The sequence below is a fragment of the Mus caroli genome, unplaced genomic scaffold (genome assembly GCF_978045245.1).
Source record: "Mus caroli unplaced genomic scaffold, Mus_caroli_1 scaffold_7, whole genome shotgun sequence".
Lineage (NCBI taxonomy): Eukaryota > Metazoa > Chordata > Mammalia > Rodentia > Muridae > Mus > Mus caroli.
Genome location: NW_028227262.1, coordinates 34833821 through 34850530, shown reverse-complemented (window position 1 = coordinate 34850530; position 16710 = coordinate 34833821). Strand labels below are relative to the sequence as shown.

Sequence of the window (16710 nt, the reverse complement as noted above, 5' to 3'; positions counted from 1 at the left end):
GGGGGAGACAGAGGCTCCTGGGGTGTGGAAGATAGAGGTTTCTTTGCTCCCTTGCTAAGCCTTTCATCTTGTTCCCTGGATTTTGTTCACACTATGCTATACCATAGTAAGATGCATGGATGCTTAAGAAACCTAACGTGGTTAAGTGAATGAAGCCTCCCTTCCCCTACCCCAGGATGTGTCGAAACGTCCAGGTCACAGCTGTGAGAACTCAGATATAGAAATGGAGGCCACATAGCTGATATGACCAAGCCCAGATTTGACCCCAAGCAGCCTGGGCCTACCTTTGTCTCTAACCACTGTGCCACCTACCAGACTATGAGGATTGCACCCTGCTCAAGGAAAGCTTGAGAAGATGCAGGAAGGCTGATGCCCTCTAAGATCTCCAGCAGATCCCTCAACCCTGCACAACTCAACAGCTTAGCTCATCAGGTCACCCTTGAGCTCTGGTCCAATGGGGCAGGTCCTTGAGAGCCAGGTGGGGTCACCAGGCAGCTGCTAGAGTGGCCCCAACAGGAGGTCAAGCCCTCCTGTAAACCCAGCCTTCTAAGGCGGCATGGGGAGTGGGGGTGGGTGGGGGAAACCTGCTTCTTCCTTCAGAGATTTGTGCTGCTTAGACCCAGAATGGGGTCATTCACTTGTGGCTCCTCCTACAGGTTCTGTCACACCATTAAAGGACTGAGCCGCAGGATCTTTCTAAACCCAGGACTTTCCTCCTTGGGCTAGGATTACCCTTCTGCGGTCACCTTCAGCACACCCAGGCATGAGCAGGACCCTATTTAGACACATCCCACAATGATATCTGAAGTCAATCCCACTTTCAGAGATCAGAATGCTGAGCTCAGAGAAGCCAAGTTCCTGGCCCAAGGTCGCACAGCAGTCAATACTGGGCTGGGGTTTCTATTCAAGGCTCTTTGATGCTATGGAAACGCAGCAGAGTGCTTCCCATGCAGAACCTCACCACACACTCACCCAAGGGAGGAACTGTGCAGCCTTGAACACTTTCAGCACAGGGCAGCAGGAACCCCTTGGAAACCCACAATCCCCAGATGCTCTGGTTTTCCCTCTCAGCACCACCGTATTTGCATATAATTTACAAGCATTCTCTCAGAGATCTTTTTATGGTTGTGATTGAGACAGGGTCACATGAAGCTCAGGCTATGCAGCCAAGGATAACCTTGAACTCCCAATCCTCTTGCTCCCCACCTCCTCGATGCTGGGATGACAGGTGTGTGTCACCATGGTTAATTTTCACCCTCCCATAAACTTAAAACCTTCTCCAGGTGATGATAATATCCAGCCCCACACAGTCAGACCTTATGCTATATTATTTTGGGGAAAAGGTGAGAAAACTGCCTGGGAGGTTCAGTAAAGATTCGAAACTTTCCTCGAATATTTTGTGTGTGCCTGTGTGTGTCACCTGTGTGCAGGTGAGTGTGCACATGTGTACATGCATATGGAAGCTGGATGTCAACACTGGGAGTTTTGCACTATTATCCTTTACTTTGTTCTTTGAGACAGGGTTTCTCACAGAACCCGAAGTCACTAATCTGCAGATAGACTGGCCAGACTGCAAGCCCTAAGGTCTGCTTGTCTCTGCTTTCCCAGTGCGAAGGGTACAGATGCAAGCAACCATGCCCATTTTCATGGGGATGCTGGGGATAGGAACTCAGGTCCTTATGCTTGCATGGCAGGCTTTAGACAAAGCTGTCTCCCAAACCCGCTGAGCATTTCTTAGGCAGCTGTTGTGAATCCATAGATAGGGAAACCCATGTTCCTAGAGGATCAACTGTAACAAGGAAATGGTGACAGACTCTGTTTGACATCCAAGGACTATGCCAGGGTGAGCACTTGACTTGAGTCCCCTTGCCCGTCACTGCCACCCCTCCCCACCACCAGGAAGACGAGCACCAGTGTCGTGCCCATCTTACAGAGGTGCAAATGGAGGGTAAATCACTAGTGTCACGACACGCAGCTGAACAGCAGAGCCAGTTCCCTAAGATGTGACTTGCAAGAAGCAATCCCCTCCCACGGAGAAAATGGAAGAAACATTTACCAAACACTGAGGACACAGCACAGCGACTCACAAGGGAACCACTCAGTGTGTTAGTACGTGACTATGATCCCACGGATGAGGACATGGGGGCAGGTGGGGTTTCTTAGGAAGGGACTGTGGCTCTCAACCCACTGTCACATGCTAGTGTCCTGTAGCTAACTAAGGCAGGCCCCTCCTCCCTCCGTGTGCAGCAACCATCTCTGGGATCCAGGAGCCACTGCCCTTTGGAATTCTGGCTACGCCCCCGCCCCCCCCCCCAGCAAAGCTCTGGAAATATGGAGAAATGTGTGTCCAAATCTGAGTTCTCTTACTTGCTGTGTAACTTGGGGGCCATCTTAACCTCCCTGCACCTTGCTTCCTTTAGCTGTAAAGTGGGTGCAAGTGACAGAGAAGCCAGTTCATAGTAGCTGTGAACACTCAATAAATACCTAGGTCCAGGAACCTCAGGAGTCTCTACATGTTGTTTGTTATCATTCTTGGCCCCAAGCCCAGGGCAAGCATCTTTATAGGAGACACTGGGCATAGAGCAGAAAGGGCCTGAAGACAGATGCAGGGACCAGCCACATGCTCCAAGGTAAGGATCACTAGGGACTAGAACTACTGCCAGAAGCTAGGGGATAAGTAGGGACAGATTCTCCCAGGCCCCCTCCAAAGGCTCCAAGTGGGCAAATCCCACATCAGACTTCTGCCCTCTAGGCTCTGAGTAAAACTTTTCTGTTGCTTAAGCCATGCAGCTTGTAGGAATTTGTGGTGGCAGCTGAGAAAGAGCCACAGCTGTGACAGCTCCTGTGGCCTCCACCATCAATCCTGCACACCACTTGACTGTATCTCAGGCTCTGCACCCTGGTGGCCTCTCACAAGGGATCAGCCTGAGACCACCAGACACCAGCTTAATGAAAGGCACTCACCAAAGCCCATTGTCATGCATGGAGCAGGGCCAAGTGGCTCGGGATTCCAGCTCATCTGACTTGCAGGCTAAGACTTCTTCATCTGTCCTGTCTGTGCCCTGACATCTTGCCTTCTCACTCCCAACACCACGGTCCTTGGCCATGTCTGCAGCTCTCTAGCCCTGTAGAAGGTCCCAGCTTGTGTGTGATACTCTTAAGGCCTTACAACTCTGCAAGCCTCCATCACGGGGCTCCTTATTGGACCCTGAGTGCCTTAGCATTCTTGCCAGGGCGGATCCTTGGCTTGCTGTATCATCCATTCTTATTATGATCAGACAGCAGTCCTGGGCAGCATACAGGTTTGCCCAATTCCTATTGACATCAAAACTGCTAGCCAAGGGCAACTCGTGATAGTGGTGTCTGCTACGGTAGGTCCTCCCCACCCAGTAGGTCCTCCCAGCCACACTCTATGATTCCACTGTCATCCGTTCTCATGGTGCCTTGGCAGAACCACACTCTCACCCAGCTCCTGTGTCCCTTTAGTCTCTTTCATGTTAGCTTGAGAAGTGGGCCCTGCTCTGCTGTCAGTTAGAGACTGGAGGCTCTGTCCTCCTTCCTGCAATCTGGCAGTGCCTTGCTGACTCCCCTGCCAGCTATCATCTCTACGTAAGCATCATGGCAGACTGTTCTGCCCAGGGGCCTTTCTCCCTAACTACTTCCTCATCTGAGGCTCCCATGAGGAAGAAGAAATGGACCTCTGCAGGCCCAAGGATCTGGTTTGGAGGAAGAGCAGGATGGGTCAGGTACTCAGATTCTAGGCTGAGAGGCACTTGCCTCCCACGATGATTTCAGTGCTCTAGGTAATGGTGGGAGAATCTGACCACCCCCGTGATGTGTGTGTATGTGACACTCAGCTGGGTACTGGCAATGCTGGGAGCTGAGGACAACAGGAGAAGCCTGTTCCTATATTTTTGGGTTCCCAACCCAATATATCCTATATATCCTATATACCCTATATATCCCATATATCCGATATATCCTATAGGCTGGTAACACAGTAGTTAAAATTTTTCTCAATAGTTCGCTTTAACCCCCTTGATTATAGAGACAAGATTTAAGACAGGAGGGGCCGTTTTCCCAAGACCTGTTTCCAACATGGCATCCAGGCCCACCTAGGCCTCTCCCGGTTCCCTTGAGTTCCTGTGGTTCAGGGGAAAGGCTGGAACTGGGAAGTACCTGGAACAGTAGCCCAGATCTCCTGAAGTATTAAGAAAGGGGCCAGACATGGGACTCCCTGACACACCCACCCCATGACCTCTGGCCATCAAGGCAAGAGACCCTTCAAGCCCCTCTTCTCCCTTCCTCTCTGTCTCTTCCTCTGACCTTGGACTTGGCCCTTATTCTGCCTGCCGATCCTGATGCTGTTTCTTTGCACACAGCCCTTGACAGTGTCCCAGCTCTCAAACAGCTGCAGGATAAGGTGGGGCAGGAAACCTGACCACAGGTGAGGAGGCTCAGAAGCAGAGAGCTGCAGTGTGCATCCAAGGTCACACAGGTGGCCAGGAGTGGAATTGGGGTGCCCTCCCTTTGATTCTGAAGGCAACACACTGGGACACTCAGGGTCCACACGGGCCACTGTTGCTTCTTTTGTGAGGTCTGAAAGAGCCCAGCAGGGCCTCCCAATGCTCCTAACAAGGAGCCCAGAGACAGAAAGCCACCCCTGTTGGGGACAGCGTACCTATCACCTCTCAGGTTTCTGTCTTGGGTCTGACCTCATACCAGAGGGGCTAGATGGCTCACAAAGAGGTGCCAACAGTTCCAGCTGCGTGACCTTGGGTGGTGGCTTCTTGTCTCTCACCTGAGACATGGGGACGCTAAGGATAATTGCACAGAAGTAATGTGTACAGGGCAAAGAGCTCTGCAGATGCTAGTGGGTGTGACATTTACTAGTGTTCCCACTAAGGCTGGGTGACGGGAGTGCAGGGCAGGCTGTGGAGGAGGGGTGGATGTCTCAGGCTCTGCACACTAAATCACAGGCAGCTTTTCTGTCCTCAGCTGGAGACAACTTGGAGGCTACTGAAGGAATTCCGGCTCTCAGATGCCACATGCCAGTGGGCTGGCTTCCTGGTTCCAGAAAGGGCTGGTGGGCTTTGCCGGCTGCTGGTGGTCTGACCAATGGGCAGCCACTGCACCTACCCCCGCCCCTGTCTTCCCTCCCTACTCCAGGCAGCCTTCTCTGCAGACCATCAATCACCACAGATGGCCTTGTTCAGTCCAATCACTGCTCTTCGGGGAACGTGGGCTGACCCGCCCCTCAGGCCTTCAGGAAGCTGAGGTGGCCACTCAGGATCCACTGTCCTTCTGGCCTCATAGTCAGTTCCCCATGGTCCTCTCCCCAGGGCTCCTAGGGCCACCTTTCCTTCTTGAAGCTGAGAGGGCAACAGAGTGTCTGCAGAGGTGCAGCAGCTATGCCCACTGCTGTCTTACATGTGACTCTGTCATTCACCTGTGGGCACATTCCAGGGCACTGTGTTGACAGGCATTTGGGTCCTGTGCACCTGTCACCTGCACTCCTGGGGCATCCCACATGGGTATATAGTACACCAGGGTAGCTGCTGCAGGTTCCTGTGTGTGAGAGGGCTGCAAGCATGTGGGGGCAGGCTATACTCACTGGGGTGTGCATAGAATGGGGTCTTAAGAAGCCAGAGATGCATGCTGTGTGCACAGAGGCCAGATTGCATCTGTTGGTACAGGCATTGTGTGTTCACATGTATGATCTGAACATGTATGATTTACTACTTGTGGGTTCTCTATTAGTCCATGTGTATGCAGGAGTGAATCTATGCACAGGCATGCACCCTCGCTCACGACTGGGTTGTGAAGGTGGATAAATGGGAAGCCATTAGCATCCTCTCCTAGTCCTCCTCCCTCTGCGGACTCCCCAGACCGCAGCCCCTCCTTGCCACTGCTCCTTCAAGGAAGTTACCAGGCGGAAGCCCCAAGCTCAAAGGCCTGCGCTCCAAGCCCCCTCCTACTGCACACGTCAAAAGAGAGAATTTCTCTGGATGGCAACCGCCGCTCTGGGAAATGCCCCAAACGTCAGCTCTGCCTCCACAGCGATGTGGAGAGCAATGCCCAGTGGAGGGGAGCCCCTTCTACACTGCTAAGGCTCAGCCTCACAATGAGACCCTCTACTCTCAGCTCTGCTGGTGACTGGCCTACTCACTTACCCTTCTGAAGGTCGAGCCAGGCTCAGCCTTTGAGGGGACCTCCCTTGACGGGGGTCGGCCAGCTGAAGGGTCCCCTCCCCATTCAGTATGTGGAGCAGAGGTCAGCTACTTGGCTTAAAGTGGGTGGCTGCCAGCACCTGATGACCATAGGAGGGAGGTTCAGGTCCTGCAGGGAGGCAGGGAGGAGCCCCAGGTGTCTCAGTATTCAGAGGGGCCACCTAAGCTAGCAAGCTGATGAGGAGCTGGGCTTCCGGGCTTAAAGTGCCAACTCCACCATCCATCTAGCATGACTGCTGCAAAATGGCCTGGCCACCCACTCCTGCCCCTGCCTGCCACGGAGGGGACTTGGGATACATCCCTGCCACCACCTGCCTGGCTCTCCTCATCCAGTAGATCCCTATACACAGCAGCCCACCATCAAAGAGACCCTTCATAGGGGCCTCCCCTTGCCGCTTTCCTGGGACACCTTCCAGTACTCTATGTCTCCCAGGGACCAGGCTCAAGAGGAGACTGGTGTCCCTGCTGACCGGCTGCCACCACTAGCCCTTGCATAACATCCTGGGGGCATGTGCAGTCTGGAGGCCACCAGCATCCACCTGAGACCCTGCATCCCCTCCTGCGGGGCTCTTTGCACCGGTCCCCAGCCCCCATCCCAACCTCTCACCCTGGAGTGTCCCTCAGCCCGGGCTCCCAAGCATCCCCAGCTGCCTCCAGATAAACAAGCCAAGCTCCTACCACCCCCCTCCTCCCGCCGCCACCATCAGCACTGGGGGGAAAAAAACGGCAAATGCAATCAAATCAAATCAAAATAGGTGAGGGAGGAAGGGGAGAGCGGGGCCGGGCGCTTTTTATTTTTTATTTTCTCATGCTTGGATGAGGGGAGAGATGCCGGTTACTTACTTGGCTAAGGCAATCGCCAGCGATCGGTTCGGGTTCCAGGCGGGCAGCCCGTAATCGCGGTGCGGCAGCTGGCGCCGCGCTGAGCCCAGCCCGCGCGCCCGGTCCCTGCGCAGACTGTACCATCGCTCCCGAGGCTGGGGGGGGGGGGGGGACGCGGCCGCCGGGGGAGGGGCGCGAGCGCGGACCGAACCACCCCGCGCCTGGGAGCGCGGCTCTGGGCATCGCTCCCACGGGACGCATCCGCGGCCGCCCGCAGAGCCCTAGGGAGAGGCCCGTTCCCCTCGCGCAGGAGGCCGTGTCAAGGGCACGCGAAGGGGAGGGTCAGAGCCCAGCCCCGGACGAGCAAGGGGGCGGTGAGAGCAAAGGAGGAGGCATTGTTTTTATGTGCCTTCCCTAAGTCACTTCCTACTTTGTTTGATAGGGTCGGGGTTCCAGGCTCCCTGGATGCAGACAGGATGGCTCTATACCTGGAAGAAAGACTGCACAAGGGAGAACACCTAAATGCGCCTATGGTGACAGGGTCTATCTATGGAAAAGACTCTCCAGCCAGCTGCTGGATGTCGCTGTCTACACCCCTCTGCAGCCCCACAAGCTGCCTGGGTGTGCCCACCTGCTCCAGGGTGGGGATGGGTCCAGTCAGGAGAACCCTTGAAGAGGCCATTTCTCTGTCGGAGTGTTAGCACATTCCCAGTATCTGCCAAGGTATCTGTGAGGAGTTGGGGGTGACCGCACTGGACTAGTGCGTCTGTGGAGTCCAGAGTGATCCCGTTTTGGAATCCGAGGGAATGGACTCCCCCATCCAGCTGCTCACTTCCTTCTCTCTCATCTCACAGGGCAGACCTGTGGACTCCTCTGTAATTCCAGACAGGTGGGGCCAAAGCCCGGGTAGCCAGGTGAGGGAGGGGGGGTCTCATTGAATGAGGTGTCTCTCACTTCCTCCACTAGCTGAGGTGCCCTGTGACCATGCCTCCCCACACCTCAGGAGTGGCATCCTGCTTGAATGTGTGTGGCCTATAGAAGGACCTTCAAGGCCGGTATGGTGGAACACCTGTCAGCCTGAGTGGGTGCAGGAGGGGCAAGGCAAGGGGAGGGGAGTGCCCCTAGAGCCAGGTCCAGAAAAAGCTGCCTCCCTGCCTCCTTCCCCCACCCCCATCTCTGCCCACCTAGGAGCCGCCCGCCCGTCTTTCCGAGCGAGCGTCCTGTTGCTGCTCCATCTCCGCCTGGCACGGAATATCAATTTGTCTCGTTAAGCTGAAAGTCTGCACTGCACCAAATTCAGAACCCGCCACACAGAGGGGCCGAGGAGGGAGAGAGCCAGAGCAGAGCCCAAGGCAGGGAGGGCCCTTGAGCAGGACCATACCACCATCACTAACTGCTAGATTGCTCAGAGGGTCCCATCTGCCCCAGCCAAGCAGGGGCTCTCTCTCTCTCTCTCTCTCTCTCTCTCTCTCTCTCTCTCTCTCTCTGTGTGTGTGTGCACGCGCGCGCGTGCGTGTGCATATAGGGGTGGGGTGCTAAGACTCTAAGGATGTCCACCAGGCCTGATGGCTGCCCGTGTAACACCTTCCTAGGGTTCCCATGGGGCAGCCCTGGGCCTCATGTCAATAGACCAAGCTGGAGCCCCTCAAAACAGCCTTATCTCTGCTTCCTCTTAAAGCTGTAGATGGGAATATCACCCCTCCTGGGGTTATTCTGGACACACCTTGGTAAGACTTCCAAGTCGGCACAGTCCCTATGAATCCCTCCCCAGGATCAAGCTGGGAGGCTGTAGGCCTACCTGCCCCCACCAGGCTAGAGAAGCCATTAAGGCCCAATGGCTCAGGGAGGCAGGCCCAGAGGGCATCGGGTGAGAGGCCTCTGCAGCCCACTGTGTGTGCAGGAGCCTGCCACTGTGCTTCCCTACCTCTGGGGCAAGACACATTTTCCCCTGTGGCGGGAGTGGGGGGACTGGCTGGGGCCCACTGATTTCCACAGTTATGTCCTCTCCTCTGTCAGATAGAGAGCCACCTACAGATCAGGAAACCACAGCTCCTTGCACCCTAGGGACTACTGTGAACACTTAGAGGGGAAAACTGCATGTGGCTGTCGGGTTAAGTTACACAGCCACCTGGATAAACTGCCCCTGTGACTGAGGTTGTGAGTCCCAAGCCCAGGCTGCCTACAAGTAGGGGGTATGCTCCGCAGGGACCCCAGTACTTATCTACCTCAAAAGACTGAGCTGGAACTGCCCGGTGACCTCCATGGAGACATGCTGGCTTCACTCACAGACTCCAAGACTTCCGACTCTCAATCACTCGCAGATTTTGCTTCTTGGAGTCCAAGACCAGCATCTAACAGAAATGGACCCAAATAGCTATCTCCTTGGCAAGCCAGGCTCTGTGTCCTTCCATCTTTGAGTGTACATCCCCGTGGCTTCTAGTATCTGCTCATCCTGCAAAGCTGTCCTCGGCTGCTTCTTTGCCAGACAATTCTGCTTAGTCCCACATACTCAGTTCGTACCTCTGTCTCATCTCTGACCATTTCATGCTGTGATGGTCTACAGGTCTATGCCTCTCACTGGGCTGTGTCTCTATCAGATGGGTCCCTACGGCCCTATATGCTAGATGCCACCATGTTACAGATGCAATAAAGGCCTGAATGAATCACTGCTGTGTGATTTTGGCCTACCAAGCACCAGACCTGGCAAGACCCTTGGAAACTGGATCTCCTACAGTACAATGGCACAAGCTGAGGCTCTAAAGGAAAAGCTACAGATGCTTTGCTTAACCATGTCCTTGAGGGTAGGAAGTAGCCACAGATACTGCCCTGGACCTTAGGCTGTCTCTTCTGGCTATGGCTACTTCTAGGTCACTGTGTTGCCCTTCCAGGATATGTTAGGAACCGGGGTCTGGACAAGCTGGAGCATTGAGCAATCAGACAAACAAGGCATCTATGTTGCAACCCTGTGGAGGTTGGACATGACATGAGGGCCACCCACAGGGAGCATGGCACATAGCTAGGTGACCAGCTGAGAATGTCACCAACAGCTTTTCATCCAGCCTGAGTTGGCTCATGGTGGACCTGGTCTGAAGGTCAGGGACAGGGCAGGGGTGATAAGTAGGAAGGACAGGAGAGCAGCCGATGACTCCAGAGTTTGGTTGGTTATGCTGGGATTCTAGGAGCAGAGCAAGGGGTGAATGGGGGAGAGCCACTTTGCCAAGATCAGTCTGCTGGAGTCATAAGCCAATAGATTCCTCCCTGGGTCACAGGCTTTCCATGAAGAGATGGGAGGTATCCTTGGGGCCCCTGGGCAGAGATCTCAGGGCACTCTGGTAATATGTTCACTGTCACCAAGAACATCTGTATCCTAGGGGAGATGTTCCTTCCAAAGGCCTCTTCTGTGCCTGTCTCTGATCTCTACAACTATATGCAGGCCCATTTTAGAGAAGAGAAAATGGAGCCCTGGGGATCTGGGGACCTAGTAAGAAGTAGAGGCAGAAGGTGGAGCCAAGCCGGAACCCACATGTGTCCATTTGGGGTCCCAGGCCTTGCCCTCTGATCCTACTAGAGGCTTCTTAAGTCTGAGGCAACAGCCAGGGACTCTGCAGTTGATGCCTCTGGGTGGATCAGAATGTGTGTCCAAGAGTTCATATGGCCTGGTCCTTCCTCAGCTGCACCAGGGCCCACACCTGCTCTCCTCCCACCACTTTTTCCAAAGCCCTGCAAGCTTTGGAGCCAGACTTCCTGTCCTCCAGACCCGAGTTTCAAAACTAGCTCACTTTACCTTCGAGGTGATCTTGGGCAAGGAACTCAACCTCTCTGGGTCTCAGATGGCTCAACTCCATAGTAGGGAGCCGTGTTAGCTACTGAGCAGTGGTGTCAGTCAAGGGAGAACGGCAGGTGTTAGTCACAGACCGAACATGGAACGTGGAGGTCCCTGAGAAACACCATGGAAATCTGAGATGCTGGGTCTCTTGCATCCTCTTTCCCTAGAAGACGACATTCTTAGATACCTCTGTAAGGGGGAAGCTGGGATCCCACTCAAGCCCCCGGTTCCTAGCTTTTGCTTTTAGATCCCTCCACGGTAGAGTGTGGATCTGGCCGCTGGTGATCTCTGCATGGCAGTCACTGACAACCTATTCACCAAGGTACAACACCCCTCACTGTGAAACCCTGGGAGGTGGGCCCTTGCTATAGCCCTATTTTACAGATAAGAAAAAACAAGGCAGAGTGAGCGGGAGTAATGAGTCAATGCCACAGTGATTAGGGACACTGGGACCCAAAAAGCACAGCTCAGGTGAACCCAACCTGGGAAACTCACCAATGTGAGTATGGGAATGCAGCTAGATTTTCCCTCTGGTCATAGGGCAGAAGCCATCAGATCTATCTCCCAAGCCAGTGGGCAGATGTGTGCCTTTGACTGGCCTGACCTCTGGGGTTGGGGGGAGGAGCTGAGACCTACTGGGTTTTGAGCTCAGAAAGCAATGGAGCCAAGGCAGGTCACACAGGAGCCAGTACTGCAGAGCTGGGGATGGAGGCCCCCAAGGACAGCATGGGTAAAGCATCTTAGGCCAGGCTGGCACCACCTTGTCACTGCACAGCCACTTCCCAGTCACTCACCTTGCCTTATGACCTTGATGTCCTCGGTCTCTGCCTGGTCTCTTCGTCTCCTGTCTACCCATCCATCCCCTGCACCCTTGCTCTAACACTTCCCCTACCCTCTGACTCTCTGCTCCCCAGACACATCCTTCCCACCCCCTGGCTGGAGAACTCCTACTCATCCTTTAAGAGTCCTCTCTAGCAGCCCCTCCTGCAGAGTAAGTACTCCCTGGATGTCCCCTCTCCATTAGCTGGTCTTCCCATGTACATGTGTCACCATCCTAATGTACTCCTAGGGGCAGGAACCTGGGTCTCATTTGCCCATGGCATTCCTGGCAACAGACACAAAGCCTCCACAGATATTGATTGAATTAGTGAGTGTGAGTGCGAGTTTGTTGAATAAAAACGCAATCCCTGGAACAGGCCTGACTGATGTTTGCCTTTCTTGGTGGCTCTGGAAATGTTCTTTGGACTGGGGCTTCTAGTGTAGGAAACCTGCCAATAAATGGGGTTCCCTCTGTGCGCCAAGTTTGGAAAGGATAGAGGGAAACCCCCAAGGTTACTCAAGTGCCCCTGTCTAGAGATGCCTTAATGGGGACAGGAAGCTTGAGTTCTTGTCCCTGAAAGTCCCATCAGCCACAGATCACAAATTCATTTCCTTTGGGTGGTTCAGCCAACAAAGACTGGTCTGGTTCTCACCAAATAAAAGGATCTGGGCTGGGGGTCTCTGGTTACTCAAGTGAAATCCACCAGACTTCAGTCCTCTGGAAGTCTTCCTGAAGGTAGAGAGTGGGGAGGTGGGGACAGACAGGATGGGGGTGATGAGCCCTGGAATGGCAGGAGAAGGAGGAATGGGACTGATCATGTGCCAGGCCCCTTCCTGTGTGATTGCAACACACAAGTTGCCATTCATCACTGTGGTAGGAGAATTTGGTATTGTTAACCTAGAGGTGAGGAGCAAGCCCAGAGAGAGTGTGTGGCTTCTGTTGAGATGCATGGAACTGGCTGTAGAGTGTTGGGGACCCATGGGTAAGAAATTAGGGTGGAGGGGTGTCTGTATTGAATGGTGGTTGCATGGTGACCTCTCTCTGGTGCTTTCCTGAGTGCTAACATGCATGCTTCCACACATACTCTGCAAAATACCTATGTGCTTACACACACACACACACACACACACACACACACACACACACCCCTGCAACAGCACACACACACACACACCCCTGCAACAGCACACACACACACACCCCTGCAACAGCACACACACACACACACACACACACACACACACACACACACACACACACACACACCTGCAACAGCACACACACACACACACCCCTGCAACAGCACACACACACACACACACACACCCCTGCAACAGCACACACACACACACACACACACACACACACCTGCAACAGCAGTCCCAGTATATGGAGTACTGCTTCATTTTTTACTGATGGAAAAGCAGGGTGGCATGGGGTTGGGGGTGGAGGGGTGCAGCAAAGCCTAGGATTCTATAGATGGAACTAGAATCAGAAATTAAACCCCTCTGGGTTCCCATCTTGAGCTGGGTGGCTCACTCTTGCCCAGATTTCTGGGTCTGTCCCTAGGGGGTAGCCCTTCCTTGCTGTTCAGACCTTCTGTGGGCTTTCAGGGGCCCCTTTGTCTTTCAGGTCTCCATAGTACCCTTGGATAACTAGGGAGCCCAATGGGCACTAAGAGCACAGGGCTGGAGCTGTCCTGGCTCAGAGCTCCTGGAAGACCGTCTGTGTGGCTCTGGACAAGCCCTCCACCTCTCTGGTCTCAGCTTTCTTTCGGGATGACAAGTAGAGTTCCACAGAGTTCCTACTTCTCCATGTACTAACAGACTCAGTATCCACCATTTCTGCTTCCCAACTGCTGGGAATTCCTTAGGTGTGGAGAGCTCAGGTAGCCAGAGAGCACCAGGGTCCACTCACAGGAGAGTGAGACAGGACATAGATTGTTGACATAGCATCTGACTTTTGGGGGAGGGCAGAAGTGGCTTCCCTTCAGGGCTATGACTAAGCAGGATCTGGAAGGTGAGCAGGGGGCTGGGTGTTCCAGACAACAGGCTGTGCAAAGGTCCTGTGGCTGGAAAGCACCATGCAACTCTGAGAGATGACTTGGCTGGAATGATGGCTGAAGGACTGGAGGGCAGAGCCGTGGTACAGGACAGCCTTGTGACTGCTCTACAGATGCCCATTCTTATCCTGGGAACAGACCAGAGAAAGGCCACCGAAGAAAAACGATGCTGGGGGTCTGTGCTGCTGGGGATAGCCTACTGTTCCCTCAACAACCACCTCATGCCCAGTAGCCAACATAAATATATGGGACTTGAGCTGTGAGTAGGACTCTTCGGTCTGGGCATAATGTCCCCCAACAAGGTTTGGCCTGGCCCCCATGGTGACCCTGCTGACACCAGCCTCAGGGAAGCCAGGGCAATTGCGTAGTGTGACTGAGAGATAACTTGGCTGGAAGCATCACTTCACGCAGGTTCCCCTAAGACCTTCTCACATGAGAATGCATTGTAAGCCTCCCTGGGCCCTTCAAGGAAGTATGAGGGACACTCCATTACACAGATGGTCAGATACACACAGGCTCACGGATGTCAGAGCTCAAGTCTGCCCAGCAAAGTTGAGATGTGGGCTGAGTGAGAAGTTCCACACTCATCTCTCTGCTATAGATCTAGGGGAGGTTTGGTTCCTGTTGGACTCTTTGCAAGTGGTCTTGGGGAGGATGGAGGAACAGAAAGGCAGGGGGAGGACCACAGCTGGGTCTCCTGAACTGGCTGCCCACAAGAGCTGAGCTGGGTGATCTTGATAGAACCTCACTGGTTTCTCTAAGTTGTCTCTACCAGGTCTCATGTGCCCTCCCCAGAGGCGACTGTGAGAGCTGTCTTGAGCTGGGTCACATGAACACACTGTTCTGCCCCCCACTTGACCCAGTCTTTCCCTCTTATAGCCTGAGAGTCTGAGGCCAAGGAGGGGCTGCTTTTCTTGCTCCAAAGCCAAGGATGGGGATGTAGGGTCTACTCCACGAGGATACCCAAGCATCCTGTGAGGCCACCTTGCTCCAAGCTCATCTTTACTAGCCATTGCTCTACAAGGAGATCAGCACCAGTCAGGTATGGCCAGGACAGCCTGTTGAGTACAGGCCACTGTCACCATCAGTCCACAGGAGGCAGCCCAGGAGGCAGGAAGGGACACTAGGCCAGCCATCAGGAGGCACAAGTGAGCCATGTGTATACGTATAGTATAGAATGGGTACTCAGAAAAATCCAGCTCATGTCCTCATCTCCACTCTGCCAAGGTGATATCTTGGATTCATGTGGCAGCTGGCCTTTGATTTCTAATCCAAAGTTAACACTGGCTTTGCTTCAGCATTAAGTACCTACTGTATGCCTAATGCCACACACGGCTTGAAACTGTGCACTGTCTTCTGCAAGTAGGCCTTATAGATGACTTTGTAACAAAGAAGGAAAGGAGGGAGTCTGGGAGTCCAGAGGAGGTGCTGAGGGTGCCTCTGTCCTGGAGTAGGTAGAATTTCTCTCTTCCCTTTCCTGTGGCACCTCAAGTACCCTAGAGCCTAGCTAGAGCTGGAAGTTTCCAGCTTCTCTTCCATGGCTTGAGAAGGGCACTCAGCTACTGTCCCACAGAAGAACCCATATGTCGGCCCCCAAGGAGCATCTAGCCCTAACACAATTCTCAGAACAGTGCTGGCTGGAGGCCAAACAGGTCTAACCTAGAGAATCAGCATTGGCTTGTGCAGAGCTCAGGTCAAATCTGAACCCTGCTGTGCATTGGTTGTATGGCCCTGGGCAAGTCACTCTACCTTTCTGAGTCCCATTTCTTTATCAGTTGTGTGACAGGAATATCCATCTTAGAGTCTATCCTAGGCATGAAGCAAGACGAGGTCTAGACTATTATCCCTGTTAGATGTGGCATGCACAGCCTTGGTTGAGAAATTACCCATCACACTGCTTCTGAGACACACAGGGGTAGTCCTGTACAGCAGGACCTGGAGGCAGTCTTGCCCAGTGGGGGCCTGGAGTTTCTGTACAGCTCCCAAGAGCCAATAGTAGCTGCCTTTGATGTCACTGGCAGCTTAGGCCCTATTCAGGTGGGAGCAAAGCCCTTATAGATGACGCCTAAAGCAGCCTGTGCGCAGGTTCCGGCCTTGTGTGGCAGCTGGGCTTGGCCTCCATATTCTCCACTGGTCCCTTCCCTTTGCTCCAGCGTTTGGCCCTGATGGCAGTTGGAGGACCCACTGCCTTGCTTCTTGGATACACTCTATCCAAGGGTTCTAGGTGACACTGGTGAGGGACCGCCCTAAGTGAGTCAGTGAAAGCCTCTCTCTTTATCTTCTCCCCACTTTCCCTGATTTGCCCCTGGGCCCAAAGCCTCTGCCCCAGCCCTTTCCTCTTGCCTCTGGAGCACTGAGGGTCCCTTATTTAAATCCCCCAGTGTCCCCACCACACAGGAGACTCATTGACTTGGTCTCTCCATGCCTTGCTCCCTTTTCTACGGTTCACGAGCTCTCTGGATCTGGAATGGGTTCTAATCCGGAGCTTTCCTGTCTGGCATTGGCCATGAGCTGCCTCTTGGAGCAAGGTGTCACAGGGAGATGGTGCTATCCATGAGTTCTTGTGAGCTCTAGACCACCGTCTTTCCCTGTTTCATTATCTGCAAAATGGGGGTGAGGGGTTGGCAAAATGGCTGAGTAGTCAAGGCACTTACTGCTAAACATAATGAACTGAGTTCAATCCCTGGGAATCACATGGCGGATGAAGGAGCCAACTCCTGCAAGTTCTCTCTCTGTCTCTCTGTCTCTCTCTAAAGATAGATAGGTAGGTATATATATATATATATATATATATATATATATATATATATATATATATATGTGATGAAAACATTTAAAATGGGGGAAGGAGTCCCATTCTTGTGGAAGTGCACAGAGATCTCCTTGAGAGATCTACCAGCCAGGCTTGGGATGGAGAGCACTCCGGAGTGGCTGGGCTACTCTGAAGGGC

The 16710-nt window shown here is 53.6% G+C and overlaps 1 protein-coding gene across 10 annotated transcripts in view; it reads right to left on the bottom strand.

The window, feature by feature from the left end:
* The window catches only part of Atp2b2 (ATPase plasma membrane Ca2+ transporting 2), a 299058-nt gene that overhangs the window by 141617 nt on the left and 140731 nt on the right, over window positions 1–16710 (bottom strand). Inside the window, exon 1 of one of the 10 annotated variants that reach the window (XM_029478494.2) lies at window positions 7074–7181. The exons of the other annotated variants lie outside the window; for them this stretch is intronic. The gene's annotated coding sequence lies outside the window, so the exon portion shown is untranslated. Of the gene's footprint in view, window positions 1–7073; window positions 7182–16710 lie in introns of those variants that run through there. 10 annotated transcript variants of the gene reach the window in all.